Below are 13,950 nucleotides of genomic sequence, written 5' to 3'. Positions count from 1 at the left end.
ATTTTGTGAATTAGGTTTCTTTGTCACGTTGGTGTTTGTGTGTGGAAGTGTAGCTGTTGCCTCCATAATCATTCCCATCAGACTCCCCTTTCTCTGCATATAATGAGCCTTTATGAATATTCTGTCCCATTCTGAGCTCTTGCAATGACCCTTCCTTTGTGCTAATGTGGCGCAAATACAGTAGAACGTAGTGTGGTTGGGAATGGTCAGGCAGGGGGTGTCAGCACGAAGTACCTTTTGTGAATTGCACTTCTACCTTGCTTCACATGCAAAGTCCACTGTTCCACTACAAAATCACTTTGCGTTTTGAGAATCATGTCCTATGTGTCTCTATACAGGTTTTAGGGAAATATGGCCATACAAATGCAAACCATGTAATGAAATCTGGCATTGCACTCCCATGTTACCGTTATACATATTTAAATGTGTGGGTTGTGCAAGGAAATGCGGGGGGGACATTCATGAAGGGTACCAACTGCCTTCCCTCAGGCTATTATCAATGCACCTGTTTTAGCATAAGGATTGATTAAAATAACCTTTCCTAAGTTCAGCTTACATATTTTTCATGGTTAACGAGTAGCGTAGTGGGGGCCCCTGCATCCACACAGTGTGGGGGCCCCCTGTGACCCATGAGCATGGGTGGGCCCTAAGAAAAAATGAAACACAAGCTCCACGCTGTCGTTAATGAAAAAGGCTCAAGGGCACTTTATCATATGTTTTTGTTAGCAGTGCGGATGTCGTGCATTTCTTTCTCCTGCCAGCATCAGGAAGAACGCTCTGAGTTTTGGAAGCATTACGTTTGCCTGTGTGTCGTATGCATGATTTGCAAGGTGTGTGTGTGTGTTTAAAAAGGAAGGATAAGACATCGAGCAGAGCCCCTGGAAAGGAAGCCTGCCAACATGTGTGTCACTCATGAGCATGTTTTGCATTGACCTCTTTCTCAAACGCAGTCTTAGGTTTCTTTGCACAGTGTGTCTTTGGTTTGTTGCAAACCTTTGTGTTGATGCGTTGTTATGTATTGGATGGACTTTCAAAGGCTGCGTGCACTGCTTGGACCTGGCTCTATGCCACGAATCTTGCAATTAGCCAGCATTGCCTCTTTTCATCAAATCACATCTTGAATTCTGGTAATTTTGTTTATCCCTTTATAAATCTAAGCCTCTGGTGAAAGATTGTTTTCTTGGAGGTTTTAAACCTGGATGTCATCGCTGCCATAAATATATCCGTAGAATAAGGTTCAAATCCTAGCCCAACTAGCCACCTTTTCCAAAGAACAAAAATGCCCGCATTTATAATTTAACTTGTGTAAGCTACCCCCGTGCTTACAGCTTGAAAAAAATCAGCATGAGACACCTGCAGGGCCGCTTATTATAATGGAATCAAAAGAATGCAGTAAAGGGGTTAATCGCTGCACATTATAAAGGGACAGGCAGCCAGCGGGGAGCTGAAATACTAAATTTCGACTGAGGAGCTATTAATTACTTTTCAGAGCAGGGTGCTAATGTAGAGGAAACCAGATTAGAAAATGGCAACAAAGTGATAGTAACATTGATGAATATTGCAAGAGGCTGTGGGAGGTGCTGGCCTTAGGATACCAGCAAATGCAGCTTATAACATGCATGCCGCAAAGCGCACATTTAATGTCCTGATTTAAAGGAGTTTGTTGCTGTACCATAAGGCTGCCAACATGCGGCAGATGCTCAGGCCAATTTCAACTAATAAGTTTAAAAGGCCCTGATTATGTACCCTACATGTAGGAGGTTGAAGAAATGGAATCGATTTTTGATTGACTTCTCCTGGCATAGGTTGTGTTTTCAGGTTCATGAGGAATGTTTGTTTGTTTATTATTTGTAATGTGCCGGCATACCCTGGAGTAATAGGGCGCAACAGATACAAGGTATGCGAAGCTTGGTTAGGACAACAACAGTATGTACATACACAGAGTCAAGGTAAAAGCATAACTATACAAGATAATGTACAAATGTGCACATGAGCGCAAGTGGAATATGTACATACACACAATCAAGGTAAAATCATAACTATACAAGATAATGTACAAATGTGTACATGAGCATCAGTGGAAGCAGTGTAAACCGATAAGAATATGATGACTTGGTACCTAGGTATGTAGGAAGGCCTATGTTTTCAACCAAGAAGTAACCTTAGTTTGGAAGTTTTGATACGGCAGGTCGATTCTAAGGGTTGGCGGTAGGGAGTTCCACAGTTTCGCTGCTTTCACTGGGAAGCTGTTACCCCCTAAGGTGGAGCGTTTAAAGTTGGGGACAGAGAGGCAATCTTTGTATGCTGTTCTTGTAGGTCTCAGGGAAGTCTGTCTGTGAAGGTAAGTGATGCAGTTTTTAAGAGAATTTTGTCATTGATAGAAAGCCAGTTGTTTTGTTGGCTATGTGCAGTAATGTGAGCTCTCTTGGGGATGCCCGGTGCCACTCTGAGAGCGTTGTTCTGAAGAGTTTGTAATTTGTTAGTAGTGGCTTTGGCAGAACCAAGATAGAGGGCATTGCAATAGTCCAGGCGGGACAGTATAAGGGCTCTAGCGAGGGTCACACAGCTAGTGTCGGACAGAAAGGGTTTAGCTGCACGGATCAATTTACACGTGTAAGCTGTGGAAGAGGCTAGAGAGTTCACCTGTCTGTTGAAGGAAAGGTTAGAATCCAGGCAAAAACCTAACATTTTGACCACTTGTTCTACTTTGATGCTATTGCCATCAATAGTGAAGGAGGAATAGTCAGGGCCTAGTTTCTTTAAACTGGCAGCAGTACCCAGGATGATAAGTTCGGTTTTATCATCATTCAGGCATAGTCCATGTGTGGCCATCCATGCCTGGATGATGATGTACACTCTATTCACCAAGGCCAAATCCTTCCCATAATCTCCAGAAAGCGGAAGGAGGATCTGGGTATCATCTGCGTAGTTGGTGTAGGTGATACCGAGATGATCCAGATCATCGAAAAGGGGCTTGGTAAATATGTTGTACAGTGTGGGGGATACACAAGAACCCTGGGGCACACCACAGGTAATCGGTATGGGGTCTGCTGCTGCTGAAGGTAAAAAAGAACCTCATAGTTCTGCCGTTAAGGAATGATTTAATCCAGGTAATGGCCTCAACGGAGAAATGAGCTGCTGTGTCAAGGTGAGTGCACAGGACAGAATGGTCGACCAGGTCGAATGCTGCAGAGAGATCTAGTAGGAGGAGTAGGGCGGCTTGGCCATTGTCTCTGAGATTGTCAACCTGTGTTTTAAGGTCGATAAGAGCAGTCTCAGTCCCATGTAGAGGACGGAAGCCTGATTGTCTGGCTCCTAGAAGGTGATGTTCTACCATGTACTTCTGTATTTGTACATAAGCGACCTTGTCCAAGATCTTTAAGAGGGATGGTACGGTCGTTATGGGTCTGTAGTTTGTAGGGGTGGCTGGGTCGAGAGTGTTTTTTTTTAGTAATGGAAGTACCCAGGATTGTTTTAAATTAGTAGGGATAGAGCCGGTAGAGAAGGAGGCATTAATTAACTTCGTAATGAAGGGGGATAGATCACGGGCAGCATCCTTAATAAGCTGTGCAGGGCACAGGTCTCCCTGACAGTTGGAGGGTTTCAGGGATAACATGATTTTTTCTACTTCAAATGTGTTGACTTAAGAGAATTTGAAGCGGGTGGTTTCCCTTAGGGTGGGCTTGTCAGGCAATTTGGACGGTAGGGGGTCGTTCAAGGAGGCTTTTTTGCAAGAGATTTTGTTTTGTAGGGTAGCAATCTTGTTAGCTAGGGCATTTTGGATTTCTGAGCACCAGTTTTTATCTTTGGTGCAGGTATCTAGTGGTACTATGGGGGTTTCTACTTCTTTCAGGATGGAAAATAATTCCTTCATATTTGATTTGGCTTGGGATATGCGAGAGTCAAAGGAGGTTCGTTTTGCTAGGCAAATTTCTTTTTTGTAGAGGGTCGCAAGTTTGGTGAATTTGAGTTTATTGGCCACTGAGGGAAGTTTTTTCCAAGTGGCCTCGCAGTTTCTTTTTTTCTCCCTTAAATTTTTGAGGACTGGTGTAAACCATTTGTTCAGGTGCGCTTTGGGCTTACTTGGTCTGAGTTTGAGAGGGGCGATTCGGTCCAAAGAGGTAGTCATGATTTTATTATATTCCTCGACCAACGTCTCAGGATCTGAGTTGTCAGGGAGAGTGTTGAGGGTGGGGAGTAGGTTCGGGATAAGTCTCTCAACAGTGATGCTCTTTTTGTTTCTCGTGAGTGTGGGTGGGCCCTACTAGTCGGTGCGGGTGTGGGTCGGCTGGTAGAGAGTGTGAATGATACCAGATGGTGGTCAGTCCAGGCTAGAGGTGAAATGCTGGTGATGTTAGCTAGGCAGTTGTAATCAGCCACCCAGTCAAGTATTCTGCCTTTGGCATGTGTGGGTTCCATGCTTCTTTGGGTAAATCCTAATTCAGATAGGGTGTTGTACGTAGTAATGGCGTGCTGGTCATTCAGGTCGTTGAAGCCCAAATTAAAGTCACCAAGGGTGAGTACTTGGGTAGAATTTTTAAGGTTGCTAGATAAGATAGTGTTAATGTCCTCATCAAATGTGTCTATAGGGCCTGGAGGGCGGTAGATCAGGTGGATGTTGAGGGTTTGAGCATGAGTGAGTGGAAGTTTAACTGAAAGTAGTTCGCATGAGAGGACGTTGATAGGGGTTGCTAGTCTCATATTGAGACTACACTTGTGGATGATATCAACACCCCCTCCTCTGGAATTGGGTCTGTCTTGTCTCAGGATATAATAATTATCTGGGACTGCGAGCATGAGCATAGGGCCTGCTGCCGGATGTAACCACGTCTCCGTGATAGCGAGGAAGTCAAGGTCTTCTTTGAGGATCAGGTCTGCAATTTCTGTTGCATGCGCTACTAGGGACCTGGCATTAACCAATGCTCCCTTGATTTGAGGACTCGCGGTGGTTATAGTAGTAGTAAGGGGGCAGTTATATGTTGTATCGGGTTTGCTCTGATTAGTGGGACTGTGTGGAGGTTTAAGGTTTTGAGATAAATTGGTTTTTGGGGTGGTTGGGTGAGGCAAGACTGTCATGGTTCTTAGTCTCTGTATGGTAGGCATAGAGCGGGCAAGAGGCTCATACATTTTCGCTAACCTAGCTCTAAGTCTTAGATTCCTGTCGGTAGTCTGGCAGTGGAAGCTAGTAGGTGGTGATGGATGAGAGTCAGTTATGTCTATGGGTGGGCTACTGGATGACTTGTGTACAGGTATGGTCAGGTACATGGTGGTAGGAGGTTGAAGTATCATGCCGAGCAGTGTTAAGTTAATTATAAGGAGCAGGAGGCAAACAAATGGGCTAGTGGCCAAAGGAAACATGCTGCATAGGTAGAGCAGATATGCTAGATAATTGGGAGGTCTGCCAAGCTAGGCTGGGCTCTCAATGGATCATAAGCAGTCAGTAAGGTACAGTGTCTAGTGGTATACATGTGAAGGCACTTGACAATATTTCAGGACTAACGACTAGTAGCAAGTAATAGACTCAAGCTAGTGTACATATTTCAAGGACTAACATCTAATAGCAAGCAATAGACTCAGGCTGGTGTACATAGCATAGCGTGGCACTCAACAATACAGCAGTAAAATGAATAGGTGGCACAAATCAAGTTATAATGTATAGTCACCACACTAGCATATATTGTGTCAGCACGTTCATGAAAGTGATTTGGCAGTCACCATACTGGCATAGATTGTGTCTCCAGAAGTATGACATTTATTTATAGTGACCATTACTGGCATAGGTTGTGGCCAGGCTTTATAAACGTGACTCTCAGTGGCAATGCTAGCCTGTTTTGTGGATAATGGGACTTGAAAATGTAAAATATGCCTGTGTACTGTTGGTGAAATAACAACTACATTTTATGCTTTGAATTCTAAATTGTGTGGCTTTTCATCCCATTTTTCTCAAAAAAGCTTCTGTAAAAAGGACCATTTCAATATATTATTTCAAACATTCCCTCAGGGGAGAAACTCACGCATACCTCCTACATTACTTGAGCTACCTCACTATGCCCGGTCACTCACACCAATTCGTACTAGATGTTAATGTCCCTCCACTAAAAATGATTCACCTGCCACAACTGTCCTTGAACATTCTCTGCTCATATACCATTACCACACCTACAGTGTATCCCGTTGAAAGATGACTAAACAGACTGTTTGCCACAGAGAAACCTTGTCTCTGTAATAGTTGCAATTTTGACATGTAACCTTTATGATATATCTGATAACAAGCTGATAGAAAACTGCATTGATAGTTTGCAACCAACGATAAAGGTCCACATTGATAGCCTGACAGACTTTAATATCCTGCCATAGTGAAATGTGCCTACTGCGACAATCTTTGATATTTCCCCAACCTTATATCTCAAGGTTTGCCACACTAATGATTGCCAATGGGGTAGCTTGCCTGTATGACATTTAGCACTGGGTTATTCTGCCGCTACAATAATACTGAAGTGTTTATGGACCAACCAGAATTTGGGCTCACAGATCGTTAGCCTTTGTGTTATTTCGCCACTCTTGTTAAATTGCTAATATATTGGACTTCCACACTGATAATTTGCAACACCAATAGCTTGCATATCTGAGAGTTAGCCACATTGCTAGTTTGCCACACAGATAACATGTTTCACCCCATTTTTGATATCCTGCAGGAATGTAATGTGGCTATTGGGATAATTGATATCTACCTAATGTATATTTCTGCCACTTTACAATATGCATCAGTGAATGCTTGCCATTGAGAAAGCTTTCCTGTATAACCACTGTGATATTTTCCCACTACAATTGTATGCCAATGAAGAGGTGTTGCTAGGGGGGAGGGCTGGTCAGGAGGGCCTTTTTTTGTAGCCCAGGATAGAAGCTCAGAGGCTACAAGCAAAAAGCTGGCTAGCCCTGACAGTCCCGACATTTGCGGAGCCCTAGATCTATTACAAACCTAGCAACACCCTGTGCCAATGTTTTAGTGGACCACACCATAAACGGACACACTGATAATTAGCCCTTGTGAAGTAAGGCAACGCTGATATTTTGCTACTGTGGTCGAATTCTGCACCGATTTGTTGTAGCAACTAGAATTTTGTGTCACTCCAATATTTTATATTTCTGATATCTTTTTTTTTTTTTCATATTTTTATTTTTTAATATTTATTTGTTTGGTTAATACAATCAACCTTTCAAATTTTCCACATACAAGAGAAAACAAAGCAAATTGCATTTCATGATTATTTACCAGTAAACTTGTACAAAAACAACAATTTCAGTAAATGAATTTAACAGTCTGGGCTACTCAGTTGGTATTCTTTTTGATGTTCAGTAGGATTTGACTACAGCTTATTGTGATCATTAGGAAATACAGCATCCAGAAATTGTATGGTGGCTATCTTTATGACTAGCTTAGGTGATGAAAAGATGAATTGCCACAGATCTTTGTGTATATACCTATTTTGTTCTTCCAAATGATTTTTGAAGTATAGCTTACGAGTCGCTGCTAATTGAGGGAAGTACACTATACAATGTTCCAAAGTCTCTTTCTGGTCTAGAACTTTACAAAATCGGCAGTAATTTTCAGCCTTCGGGATTAAATTTCTGCGAGACAAAACATCTCGAGTCGGCCACAAGTTTAAACGAAAGCGAAGCAGCTTGTGACGTATTTTGGAGCATGGAAATTTGACCAAATAATCAGCCATGACACTGTGACGCTTGTGACCAAATAAATTCCGTTTGAAATCTTTGTAAGTTACGCATTTATTTTGGGTAGTACACCAATCATGCTGTTGAATTTTTTTTTTTGCGCTGCCTTCATTTGATAATAGAAGCTCCAGCGAGATTGATGCATCAGCTAATACATTTAGAGTTAACTTACACCATTGTTGGGAGAACAATCGATCTCTGCTTAATAGATGGACAGCCACCTGACCCAAGATATCTGGGCGATCAAGAGAGAGAAGACATTTTCGAAGAAATGCACAGTATTTCCAAGTAACATACGAAAAAATAGAAAGAGAGCCCAGTTCAAACCTAATCAACGGCAGCGGAGTACTTGCCGGAACATGTAGTACTTGCTTCCAGAAAGATGCTTCCAATCTATCCCACCAAATTTCTTTTTTGGGGGCCTGGGCCTCTGACCCGTAAGTTAAGATTGGAAGGACTTTCTGCACATAGAAAGGCACTACATGTTTTGTTGTGAATTTGCCAAATTTGCCCATTAACAATTTAGCCTGGGCAACTAAAGTCTGAAGTTTGCCCTTAATTTCCAAATCTTGACTGGGGTTTGCAGGAGTGTCAATGATCAAAGTCCCCAAATATTTATATGTGGGAACCTTGACAAGGGCCAAATTATGCAATTTCCATGTGAAAGGTTTGACTTTTACTCCCGTGTGCCATTTGCAAACCATTATTTGTGTTTTATTCATGTTTATATTTAGGTGGTTTGCATCCACATACAATTCCAGACCATTTAAGAGATTTTGTAAACCACTTTGAGTTTTTGAGATGAGAATCAAATCGTCTGCATACAGAAGATATTGGATTTTGGTCAAACCCATACTCGGAGAGTCACTACTTATCTGCTTAAGAGCAGTGCCCAAATCAAAAATAAAAAAATTTAATATAGAGGCGGCCAAAATGCACCCCTGTTTCAATCCTCTGTGTGTTTTGAATTTAGCCGACAGATCGCCCCCCAAAGCAAGTCTGACCTGCATGGTAGTATTTGTGTGTAGGAGAACTATTAGTGATGTCAGCGAAGAGGGGCAATTGTATTTAATTAATTTTGAGAATAAAAGAGATCTGTCGACTGAGTCAAAAGCGACTTTAAAGTCAACAAAGGCTAAAAATAAAATCTGTTTCTGGACAGTATGCTCAGAAAGAAGTGTATTTAGAGTGAAAATATTAGGAATAGTGCCTACTTGTGCCACAAAGCCTGCTTGAAAAGGATCATTAAGTCCAGCCTGCATAGTCCATTTTTGAAACTCTCTTAAAATTATACGTGAGAAGATCTTACCGGGAGCGTCCAATAATGCTATGGGTCTGTAACATGTAGGGTCTTTCCTGTTCCCTTTCTTGAAAATGGGAATGATTATTGAGTGAGTCCAAGACGGGGGGAGCGTTTGCGTATTAATAATGGTAGAAAATATTTGAAATAGTATTTTGGACCAGATGTCTGGATGGTCTTTGAACATTCTGTTAGATAAACCATCAGGGCCGCATGCACCAGAGCGACTGGACTTCTTGATAAACAGGCGAATATCATCCAAATCAAAATTTAGATGAAACTTCGTCGTGAACTTATCGGATGATGGTGCAGAACCCCCTTTTGGAATACTATATAAAATAGAAAAATAGAAAATCCAGTCCGCCTCAGTGACTTCGTTGGCCTGTATTATAGCCTGAGGCCCATTTGTGGCTTGATTGAGCAGGGACCAGGTATTAGCAATATTCAGGCTTTGAATAGTAGCCAATAACAGTTGGCTGTCAAGATGGTATAATGTGGCACGCCTGGATTTAATCCAGTTTCTATAACTGGTTTTGATTTTTAATAACTAACTGAAACGAATACTATGAGGTAATTTCATAGCTTCTCTTTTTTGAAGTCTGAATAATATCTTTTGATCTCTGACTTCAGAGTTGAAGTTATGAAGAGAGGGAAGTCGAGTCTTAGGTTTAGATACAGTGCTCGCCAGAGGAGGTCGAAAGGCTTGAATCATGTCAGAATAGCAGATGTTAGAGTTTGCTACATTCAGTTGAATTTTGTTACCTTCATGATTCAAATGTGTGTAAAAGCGGGCTAAAGCTTTGTCCGTCCATCTTACTTTATTACCTGCATTATTGGTGATCAATTGAGAATGTTGATATTTATCTCTCTGCAAGTTTGGGACACCATTGAACAGAAGTTTGGCCGTCATTTGATTATGGTCACTCACGTCAGATTGTACAATTTCAAAGTCTATTACATCAGAGAAACAGCTGAGATTCATGTACATATAATCTATGATGGTGGAAGACTTCCCTCTATGCCATGTTGAACCTGGAGGGATATCGGATTTGAACGCACCATTGAGTCTATAGAGATTGTGATATTTTACAAATTGTAACCATTTCTTAATTCGAATTTGGGAGTTTAAGGTTTTCCCACCTATACAATCTAGATTTAAGTCACCAGTAATCAAAATTTTGTGTACTGTGTTGTCCATATAGACCAGACTGATCATATCGCTCAACATTTCCAAAAAGCGTTTGTCCGTTATCCCCGCCGGATTCCAATATACATTAATAATGGCAAACGAGGTAGCATCCAATTTTAACCGTGACATTTGCATAAAGGGATTAGGTGAAGACCAGAAAGTGAGACTGGTATTAATGTTCGCTCGAATGGCTGTTAAAAGACCACCATAAGGTCTGCCACAAGAACTCTTGCTAGCAGTATTAATTAAAACATCATGTGTGTCCCAAATTGGCATGCTAGTTAGCCAAGTTTCCTGTAACATGATCAGATTGTATTTGCTTAGTGAACTCAGATCATTATTCAAGAGATGAGAAAAGCCCCTGGAGTTCCAACTTAAAAGTGTGAATTCACTTGTTGTCAGAGCTTGGTCTAGTTACTGCTGGTGTTCAGAACCTATAAAATCTCTGGATTCTTTAGGCCCATACGAATGGCTTTCATATGTAGCATGTTTTGACTGACTAAAAAAATGTTGTTGGTGGGCAACCTGCGGATTTGAGTTAGATTCAGAGTGTACTTCAAAACCAAGGTCAAACAGGTCCTTTCTTGCTAACCATATTGCGTTTTGGATTACACGAGATTGCATCCAAAGTCTCACAATATGTAAGTTCGAGTTGTCAAAGAAATCTACCAGTGTTAAATCGTCCGAGCTGATATCCTCAAGTGCCGCTATGTCAGCAAAGATATTCAAAATAGAGTTTCTGTTCAAAACAAACTGCTTATATGGCAACGGACGACATTTCAACACTAGACAGAAGTTAGCTAAACGTTTTGGAGTAAGTTGAGTAGTGATGAATTTATTATTGGGAGCCAAAGAAACCGAGTGACTTGCGAGAAGTTTTTTATCACTAGTTAAAGCTACACTAGATGGCGTTTGAAGATCCTTGGCAATGGTGGCTTTAAGTAGGCTAAATAGTTCAGGAACAATTGCAGCCAAAAGTGATTTCCCAGACTTATCAGATGAGGGCATGGGCAAAAAGTTAGTTTCAGAACAATGCTTGATGGGAGATGCCTTGGGCTCGGTAGATACAGACAAAGGGTTACTCACAGGTTGACGATCTTGTTCAACCTCGGGCATTGCCTGTTTAGTCTGCATTAATTGAGTTACGGGAGAGGACTCATGTTTGCGGAAGCCCTGATCTGACATATAGGCATCAACAGCCCGTCTAAGTTCCAAACGATGGAGCTCTGAGGAAGAGCTACTGACTTTAGAGGATGAGGGATTCAGGGTGATATCTCTTTCATTAGGTGGAATGAAATTTGATGATTTAGGGTCATTAATTGCAGTCACCAGAGCATCCAATGGGACATAAGGCGGCACAATAGGCGCACTTTTGAGATTTTTAGTCAAAGAGATAGTCGAGGTGCGCAACAAGGCCAATTGTTGATATTTTTTTGATACTGCTGAGGAAGCAATTAAGGTATTTTTTTTCGGCAAGTGAATCTGACGAATAACATTTTTAGTTTTGGATGTGTGATCTTGATTGATAGTGATTTGGTTTTTCGTTTTTTTTGTTTTTATTATTTTTGACTCCGCCCTCTTAGGAGTGACCCCCTTGCCAGCACCTGTCTGCGCTTTATCTGTAAATATTTCATAGGGAGCATTGGTAGTTGATGAGATGCCAGAGTCAGACTGAGTAGTGGCTAGACCTTGTGCAAAAGCACTTGGACGAACCGCGGCACTATGAATTATGCCTTCAATGTATGGAACGGCTGTGTATGCACAAGATTTGGATGGTGTACTGTGCTCAGTGAGATGACTCACCAAAGTTTGCAATGGGCCAGAAGTTTGTGTACCTAAAGAAGCTTTCAATACTACAAGTGTATCACTTGATTCACATACTTTCTTTGCATTAGCATATTTTGAAAATAGGGTGGGGGCATGCTCCTGCCATTCCAGGATTTTGTCTAATTTTTCAGTATGTTCAGTGGACTTGTTTGTCCATACATCAAATAGTTTGATTAATGTTTGAAGTGAAGTATGCATGGCAGCTAATGTTAAGTTGACCAAGCTTTTGTTTGTCATTTCTGGGTCCACCTTACATGCTAAAATTGGGGATTGTGGACATTGTCGAGGGGTAGGAGCAAGATAAGAAGCATCAATGGCGGAGCAGTTCGACTCACAATTTGAAAACATAATAGGAGATTCAGAGAGACGATGAGAAACATCCACATGGAGTAATTGGGAAGAAAGATCAGCATCACTCAAATTTAGATTTGCGGTAACATTTTTTGCCATAGCAATAGGAATTTGAGCCCCTACTGGTTGAGTAGGGGCAGAGGAAGGTATATTGTGTAATAATATGCTATCAGAAAGGGAAACATGTTGCACTGACCCAGGCAAAAAGGGTGTTACTGGTTTAACGGCTATTGGTACATCTTGGATATCATTACGCAAAACAGGACGCACATTCATTTCAACAAAGGATTGCTCATGAACCATGTGAACAATAGAAGACGATTTTGGAAGGTTTAAAACTGGCCACTTCGCAGATCCTTTGTAAAATTGTCGAATATCCTGCAAAGGAGGTCCGAGAGGCGCAGCTTTGCGACCCTTGCGCGTTCTGCTTGCTATTGGCGTTGAGCACAAAGACAATGCTGGTTGTTGTACAGTTAATGCTATAGAATTTCGTGAACATGAATTGCGTACCAATTGTGATTTTGGGGGCAATCCCATTGTTATTGAGGGCAGTCGTGACTGCATAATAGAAGAGCTGGTCAATAAATACTATAAATTTGATTGAAAATGCGATAAAACTGACAAGAAAAGACGACTATTCACTTTTGGTAGATATTAAAATCCTCCGAGTGGTGTGGCACTTACCAGAGCACCTCAGCACCCAACAGCCGCACAACAGCACAGCTAGCGGCCTTTACCCCGCCGGGCTTAACGCTGCAAGGGTGGCTGGCAGTGCACTTTAGCACTGGGGCAAGTCACGTGATGGGTCACGTGCCGAGTGGAGAGCCCGCCTCCAACAGACAGCCTTCACTCTCCTGCAAGAGCCCCTTGTCAGCTCGCAATGCAGGGTTAAGTAAGTAAGCAGAAACGAAAGATCCTCTCCACAGCAAGGGCTTTTTAAAATGAAGAAACACACGCCGCTCGGGCGGCTGGCAGTGCACTTTAGCACTGGGGCAAGTCACGTGATGGGTCACGTGCCGAGTGGAGAGCCCGCCTCCAACAGACAGCCTTCACTCTCCTGCAAGAGCCCCTTGTCAGCTCGCAATGCAGGGTTAAGTAAGTAAGCAGAAACGAAAGATCCTCTCCACAGCAAGGGCTTTTTAAAATGAAGAAACACACGCCGCTCGGGCGGCTGGCAGTGCACTTTAGCACTGGGGCAAGTCACGTGATGGGTCACGTGCCGAGTGGAGAGCCCGCCTCCAACAGACAGCCTTCACTCTCCTGCAAGAGCCCCTTGTCAGCTCGCAATGCAGGGTTAAGTAAGTAAGCAGAAACGAAAGATCCTCTCCACAGCAAGGGCTTTTTAAAATGAAGAAACACACGCCGCTCGGGCGGCTGGCAGTGCACTTTAGCACTGGGGCAAGTCACGTGATGGGTCACGTGCCGAGTGGAGAGCCCGCCTCCAACAGACAGCCTTCACTCTCCTGCAAGAGCCCCTTGTCAGCTCGCAATGCAGGGTTAAGTAAGTAAGCAGAAACGAAAGATCCTCTCCACAGCAAGGGCTTTTTAA

Source organism: Ambystoma mexicanum, chromosome 10 (assembly GCF_040938575.1).
Source record: "Ambystoma mexicanum isolate Mex_15411 chromosome 10, UKY_AmexF1_1, whole genome shotgun sequence".
Classification (NCBI taxonomy): domain Eukaryota; kingdom Metazoa; phylum Chordata; class Amphibia; order Caudata; family Ambystomatidae; genus Ambystoma; species Ambystoma mexicanum.
Note: the sequence above shows the minus strand (reverse complement) of the source record.